This window comes from Trachypithecus francoisi, unplaced genomic scaffold (assembly GCF_009764315.1).
Source record: "Trachypithecus francoisi isolate TF-2019V2 unplaced genomic scaffold, Tfra_2.0 Lachesis_group2, whole genome shotgun sequence".
NCBI lineage: Eukaryota > Metazoa > Chordata > Mammalia > Primates > Cercopithecidae > Trachypithecus > Trachypithecus francoisi.
This window is the reverse complement of record NW_022681465.1, coordinates 125,772,118-125,780,533: the sequence shown is the minus strand read 5'-3', so window position 1 is coordinate 125,780,533 and position 8,416 is coordinate 125,772,118. Positions and strand designations below refer to the sequence as shown.

General features: G+C 36.7%; 1 pseudogene; it reads right to left on the bottom strand.

Annotated features, from left to right (window-relative positions):
* Window positions 1–7,026: 7,026 nt before the first annotated feature.
* Window positions 7,027–8,099, bottom strand: LOC117064551 (annotated as a pseudogene).
* Window positions 8,100–8,416: the final 317 nt, after the last annotated feature.

The window sequence follows — 8,416 nt, the reverse complement described above, 5'->3', positions numbered from 1 at the left end:
CCATTCGGCCCTCTTTAACATGGACAAACAAAACCTAGCATAGATGTTTCATTGATTTTATTTACCAAATATTAGCTGTGAAAATATTAACCTAACGAGAACAAATATCTATCCTGTAGTACCTATGGATATTAAACCCAGGGAGGAAGAAATTTATACATTGAACTTGCCTATGTGTAATTGGGTGGCCCTTGGACATTTAAAATAAAGCAATTTTTTTTTCTTTTTCTACGTAGACTTCTAAAAGTATCATCCATGGCAGTTAATCAATCATGGTTTTTTAGGCCATGTAAATAAATTTCTTGTTCAAACTGAGAACTTTATTCCAGTAACTCTTACTTTTCTTGAGGCACTTTAAATAAATCAAACTCCATTTCGTGACTATTCTGAGCAGTTTTTGGAGACCACAGTGTAACGGAGGTGGGATGATTTAATCACTTGGAGACATACTGTGTGCAACTACAGAATCAAAATACTAGGGCCTCAGCCACCTACTGCCTCACATCTAGACTTAATTTCAAAGGATCTTTAAGCATTGGGAATGCCCAGCATTGAGAAACTATCTCCAGTGTTACAAGCAAAAGCAAGTAAAGAGACTGTATATTCAATCTAATACGCATTTCCTCTATAGATCAGGCAAACAGAGGCTGAATGCTATAGGTCTTAGACCAAAAGATTCTCATTCAATTAAGGATGATAGACATCTAGACAGACAAGCAGACTTGCAGACAGAGCTACAGAGGCATCTTAGAGGAGAGAGAGATTAACTTTCTCAGGAGTTAAAAGTGGAAAGGCCTATAAGCAGGTAACATCTCAACATAGGGCTTAGATGAGCAACGGGAACTTTTCTAGGTGGCTGAAAGGGCACACTAAACAGTACTTGCAAGATATTGTAGGCTGAATGGGGCTTGGTACTGCTGGACCTCAAAATAAATTGGGAAAGGATAGAAACCTTCAGAAGATAGGTCTGCAAAATAGACCAAGGCCAGATCATAAAGAATATTTTATTTTTCCTTAAGATTCTCAGCCTAAAGAATTGCTGATATGGAATAAGCCAAAGGTTGGAATGTTTACAGGCCTGAAGAAGGGCAGTCAGTTAGAAAAATTTTGCTGGTGGGAAGTGGGATGGTGAGGGATATGACAGGAAGTATGTAATGGGAGGGGCAAAAGAGGAGACATTTAGGAGGTGGATTTGTGAGGGTATATTGAAGTAATGGAGTGAGAGAAAAGTGGGTGCCTTTCAGGTTTTTTATTTTTATTTTTTTGTTGGGGGTTGTGAGCGGGAGATGGAGTCTCTCTCTGTCACCCAGGCTGGAGTGCAGTGACATGATCTCGGCTCACTGCAATCTCCGTCTCCCAGGTTCAAGCAATTCTCCTGCCTCAGGGTCCAGAGTCACTGGAACTACTGGCACACAGTGCCACATCTGGCTAATTATTTGTATTTTAGTAGTGACGGGGTTTCACCATGTTGCTCAAGCTGTTCTTGAACTCCTGAGCTCAGGCAATCCGCCCGCCTTGGTCTCCCAAAGTGCTAGGATTACAGCCATGAGCCATCGCGCCTGGCCTTTTTCAGATCTCTGAATTGGTAAAATTTTTTAAAGTCCTTTTTTAATAAGATTCACAGAATATTACCCCTCTTAAGTTATGACAGACAATGGTGACTTCTCTGTCAGTGCTCTGAATATTTCTAACCCCTAAAACATTCTGATTTTATGCAACAGGATATACAACCTACAGCCTGTAGGGCGGAACAGCCAATGACTGGTTCCAATAGAGCTTGACAGATATTTTGTGCCTGTCATTGCTTTATGACACAGTTTCAAGCCACAGACTAAAGATGATTGTAGCTACCACTGTCCTCCTTACGGTTAAAACAGCTCACACAGTATTTTGCCCTAATATTGTCAAGAAGCACAATTCTTTTCCCAGAAAACTGCTCTAATTGGATTCGGTGGACCTTGACTGGCTTGTCACTGCTATGTTCAAGGTGAAGGTGTAATCTTTGAGGAGCTTGTTCCTGAAAATAAGAGCTGAATATCTCTGATGAAGACCTTTTAAAAATACATATCTTTATGCAATTATTTTCATATTACTTTTCCATAATCTGTGTTTTATTATATGTGACAAATGACCAGGAAAAAGGAAAAGGTTGTGGGATTGATTTATACTCCAACTCCTGTATATATACAGTTATATCTTTAAACATTTATTGACATATAATTGTAAAATTTGAAAAGAAAATATTTTTATTCTGATTTGTAAAAAAATCCCTATTTAACATTTTGTAACAGATGAGAAATTGCTGTTGATGCCACACTGCTTATGAGGACTCAGGCAGGTGTCCCGAGAAATCAACCCGTTGTGAGAGGATCCATAACAACTTTGTAAGGTAAATACTTTTCTTAAGCTTTCAAAATCTGGGCAAGACACAAAGTCAATGTTTAAAATAATTATTGTTGGATTTTCTTTATAAGAAGAATAAAGTTAGTTCACATTTTTCAGCCCAGTTTCTTTGATTCGTATTTGGCGATAGAACTATTACCATTTATGAGATTTTGTATCACATTTTATATAACATACACAAAATGCATATACATGTACATATATATGAATCTACACACGTCTACCACTAAATATTGAAAAGCGTTATCGAAAGTCTTTATCTGCCTAGATTACCAAGTAGAAAGTGTGACCACTTTTTGAAAAATATGAATACACTAAATCATTTAAATATCTTGATGTCCCAGAGAGTAGAACCAGGATAGTCTAAAGTGTGCAAATATTAAATTGTGTGAAGCATTTTGGTTCTAAGTTTCAGTTAAGAGAGAGGTTATTTCACAGTTGGCCTACTTCCTACAGGAAACCACAGTGATGTTTTACTAAGTAATGGAATATAGTTTGTCTCTTCATTCATTTACCTTTAAGAAATGTGGCAGGGAAAAACTTGCAACTAGGACTTAAAGAGTGACAAGTACCAGGCATGAGAAGCACAGCTCCCTTAAAGAGAAAGTAAACATTCCAGGAGGCAATCCTTTTGGAAAATGAGCCAATCAGAGCTGGTTCTGCTAAATGGAGAGGCTACAGAATAGGCGCCCCTGACTTCTCAACTTCATATTAAAATATTCTGCCGTTCACCTTTCTTGAACTCAATTCCCTAACAAGCAAGCTGACATTACAGCTTCATTCTTTGGGAATTTTAATATTTGGAAACTGTATGAAGTAGGTCATCTGAAAATGTAAAAAGCAGTCCTCAAGTTATGGCACTCTGTGGCATTTTGGTTTGGATAGAATTCTATTCTGTTTAATGAATTCTTTGATGATCTCCCTCTAACTGAGAATATTTGAATTCTGAGATACTACACAGAAATATGACTGAAAAAGCAAATGATGATCTTCAAGTAGATCAACTTTTGAAAGTGTATCAATCACTGGCATTAAATTGTTTGTCTCTTTCTGAAGAAAGAGAAGGGACTGGATTTTTATAAGGTTTATATTTAGCCTCTTGGCTAACTGGGACACACCTGAAAATAACGGCATGTTGATGACATCTTACTGTGTTGTGTCTACTGTCTGAAAAACTCGTTCAGGAATGAATTGGGATAGTGATGCACTAAAAAGGCTCAGGATAGGGTTTGGATAAGTGCTGCTCCTTTGAAAGAGTCCAGACTTTGTAAGAAAGTATTAAAATTCTGCATTGATAAGATAACTTTTGAAGCTTTAAATTGAACCTCATAAGGAATCTCTTTTAAATGATCTTCATTCCAGTTCCATGATTGGTGGGTACGAGTGAGGGAGGAGAACTTCTTTTCTTCCCTCAAACCTGAAAATTTTTCAAATTTTTTTCTTGTAATTTCTGATTAATGGCACTCTTGATTTTGATTTATATTATCCTATTATTCATTATATGGGAGAAGAAGTCACTTTTTTTTCCAATTTAATTTTAAAAATTAGGGCTAGCAGTGATGAAATTTAAAATCAAATTATCTTGTCAGAGTGACAGATAAATCTCTAGAGTTTCTAATGAGATTTTCCACTGGCAGGATGCTGAATTTCTCCCTTTCCCAGACTTCTTCATTCCAGGTTTTGACAGGGAGTGACAATGAGCATCTGTGTTTTGAAATATAGTGCCATTTGAGGTATTTTGGTCCTTATTTAGAAATTTGGGGGTGGTTTGCTTCTTTGTTCTAGGTTAAAGGGGAAAAAGACAAATGTCAAATGGGTACATCTTTTACTGTGGAAAGCTGTAAGTAATTACCATATACCTAAATTTAATTGAGTATAGTAGATTCACCGATTTCTACCCTTGCCTTTACATGTTACTATTCTTAAAGGAATTTTTACCAGAGAGATGGTGTAAATGTGACATGATATTCTTACTATGCTGCTATTTGACTTTTTCCCCCATGTTTTCATTATCCTAAATAAAACTTGAACTCTTAAGCACTTTCACAGTATTAGGTAGAACTCTATAATTCCATATGCAGTTAACAGTTCTGTCTTATGTAATCATGGAGTTAGAGATTCTGTTTCTAGTAGCTTAAAAAAAAAAAACTATTCTTTGCTGATCTCAATCAAACGCGTAGCAGAGTAATGATTCTTAAATGATATAATAGATATGCACTTTATTCCTCTGCAAAAGAATATATCTAAGATAAGCAGCGTATTCAGTGATGCTACCCAAGTAACTGAATTGCCAATGAGTAGTTTAAAATGTCTTGTGGAAACAAAAAGAATACAGAAAAAATGATTAGTTATGACAGGATCCTCCATATTGAGATTGTCTTAGAGTACAAAGTATTGCAAAATGAGGTTGATTCTAGACTGAGCCTGCTCCCTAACTCTGACTAGACGAGGAGTTCATGAAATGTCTTAAAGCTTCAGTTTCCTCACATGTACAAGAAGAAGTGATTTTTCTTGTACTTTTTTTGTTAGCCAGCAGCTAGTCAAAAGCTACAGCTGTAATTTAGAACTTTGCTTCATTACATTTCCATCTATGTATGCTGTTAAAATTTCTACATCAGAGGATATTAACCAATGAGTGCCCCCTGAGAAGCCTGCTTTGGTTGCTTGATTATTATTTCAAAATGAGGAATGGTGAGTATGTTAGGTAGTAATTGAAGGAACAGATGATACTCAGGAAAAAAATGTGGCAAGGCACCTATATGTGTAGGCCCTGAAGAGCTGCACATACTGTACATTAGCTAAGAGTCTTAATAAAAGAACAGAAGGAAGGGAAAATACAAAATGAAGAATGAATTACTTAAGATTAAATAGTTTCTATTACAGAAATAGGCTGCATGTAGAGCTAATGGCAGGCATTTTCTACAGACAGATGGAATGCTCTCATCTCCCAATAGTATTGATATGAAGTCTCTGTTAAGATTCATTTTTCCTGAAACATTTGCATATAAATATAAACATCATTACTAGGGGCTAATTGCCCTGTAGGAACTAAAATGTGGGAATTAGCATCTTTAGTTGCTTTTATTATTATTTTTTAAAGTATCTCTAACACGTATCATATTTGGTACTGCATGGCTGCAACAGATAATTACCACCATTAAGAATCTCAAACGCAAAATCAAAACCATTTGGAATGGCTTCCAGGGCAACCCAGCACAGTGAGTAGCCACCAAAATGAGTATATGAGGTTTGTGTTCATGCATATTTATAAGGGTACTTAATTCGACATTCATAGTAGGGGGCTTTTGAAAGCTTGTCAAAAGAGCAGTCCCAAAACAAGACCAAACATCAAAGGTAAGAAGATACAGTACATCTCGCTCCCACACACATACAAATACTGCTTGCAGGAGGCAATGAATAACACCAAAGGAATTATTTATTCTAACTACTCAGAAGAGACAGTAATTTCTACGAAGATGTAAACCACAAGCCTTTGCCTTTATCATTCATCTTATTGATCAGAAAGGTCAAGAGTATAAGTTATTCAAAGGATGGATCATAGGCAACAATTCTGGATAAATGGACATGTAGATTTGTGTGATTCATGCCTCTTGCTTGTGCAGAACATGAGGAAGAGTTTGAAGGCATGTCCTAAGGACAGAGAAAAGGAAAGTCTTTGAAAGAATACCAACATGGCTGAGACGCTGACTATAGCTGAAACACTGCCCATTTTGTGGGTGAGTTTGTATGTTCAGTATGTAGGTGCTGCCTTGCTCAAGTGTTGTGTTCAGAGGCGATCTTGCTGACACTTATGCTTTTCAAAACCATTTCCATGACATTCAGCAAATGTTTGTTCTGGTGGAACAAATCTGTTAAATTATAAATTAGAGACAGTACAAAGAAACCTTTACAAATGTTTCAGTTTCAGTTTTGCACAAAGCAAACAGCATTATATTTAAATGCAACACTCCTTGTTAGAATAAAACATCTACATAACAGGGTACTATGCTCGATTTATAATTCTCTTCTCCACTTTGCTTTGGGGTCAGAGATGCCTGAAGTTCTGAAAGCTGCAGTATTGAGGATCACCTCTCATCAGTTCCTTTCAGAAGTCCACATCTACAATCCACTTCTGCTTTCTTGCCATTTCCCTGTCTTTCCCAGCTTTCTTTCCTTAGTTTCCTTCCCTACCCTCTTGACTCTCCATTGTTTCTAGGAATGGTCTAAATGCAAAATAATGACACTTTTCCTACAATTAATGGTGATCCCACATTATTTAATGGGCATTTAGTTCTATAGAATCCCCTGTTAACACCTTCACTCATTATATTGAAAAAATATTGGAGAATGGCACATAGATTTTTTAAAAATTTTGAGAATAATGTAATGTGTTGACTTTAAGATACAACTATATTCTATATAAGATCCAACTCTATATGTCAATATTTTAAATAAACGGATCCTTACAAGACCAAAATAAACCACAGGCCATGAGATTGGTTTTCCCTTTTTCCTTTTTTTTTTTTTTTTGTTTAAACAAATGTGCACAGTGATGTTTCAACAAGTAACACAAGTGCCATGAATGTGAAGGCTGCAGTTTGCATTATACCACATTTATAACCCAGGGAAGGTGAATTAGACAGAGGGTGGTAGTCATTCTCTCATTAAACAATCAGGTAACTTCACGACAACTTGATTTGCAGCATGAAAAGTGTCCTTTTAAGTTTCTTTTTTCTTGATGATCAGAGGTCTCACAGTGTCTTCAGTCTCTTCGTTGTGTTTTGTATGAGACCCATCACAGAATGGAAACTTTCTGGACCTCCAACAATGGCAATATTATACAGCTTTGTCTCCCAAATCCTCCATGTCAAAAGCATGTATTATCTTGGGGTTGTCTTTCTGGATGTGAAGGTTTATCATAGCTTTATTTCGATGATCTTTAACATAAAACCTTTTGTAAGCTAGATAATCAGTTGCAGCTGTCCCGGCAGCAATGGTAGCTGCTGTGATTGATTCAACTCATCCACTAGAACTGGTAATCAGACTCATGGCGCCCACACTTGCAAGGCATGTGCACTAGGATACAGAGCACCAGCACAGTAGTTTTAAAAGCATTCTGGGGATGGATGCCAGGACACTCCTACCTTACCACAGGCTTCAAGGGAGCTGTTGATGGTCATACTTTAGATCCATAACTCAAACATTAACTCATTTTATAAAGAACAGTAAAGTTTAGCTTAGTAATTCTTTGACTGCTGAAGAAATGTTTACTTTTAGGCCTACAAGTTGTTTTATGACAATCATTATTTTTAAAATTGCCAAGAATTTTTTTTTCTTTTCTTTTTTTTTATATTTGTTTGTGGTTCTTAGTGACAATAATTAAATAAACAGATGATTTAGTTGAGGAAAGGTTTGTCAAAAAGATAACATTATCTATATTGCCAAAATGTATCAACACGCCATAAAAGAGAAATATAACTTAAGTGACTAAGCATGCTTTAAAATGTATTTCATAATATATTCTAAATATGTTGAAACATATTAAAAAGACATACATTGAACAATAGTACATACAAGCATATCCAGAGCGAGAATGAGCAGAAAACACAGAAACATAGACATGTGTGCATGCCTATGAAGACAATATGTGTTGAAGTAAGAAAATAGCACAGACAGGGTGCGGTGGGTCACACTTGTAATCTCAGCACTTTGGGAGGCCAAGGTAGGCGGATCACTTGAGGTCAGGAGTTCAAGACCAGCCTGGCCAATATGGCAAAGCCCTGTCTCTACTAAAAATACAAAAGAAAATTAGCTGGGCATGGTGGTTGGGAGCCTGTAGTCCCAGCTACTCTGGAGGCTGAGGCAAGGGAAAACACTTGAACATGGGAGGCGGAGCTTGCAGTGAGCCAACATACTGCCACTGCCCTCCAGCCTGGGCGATAGAGTGAGACTCTATCTCAAAAGAAAGACAATATCACAAAGCTTTCACAAAATAATTATTAAATAAATGGAG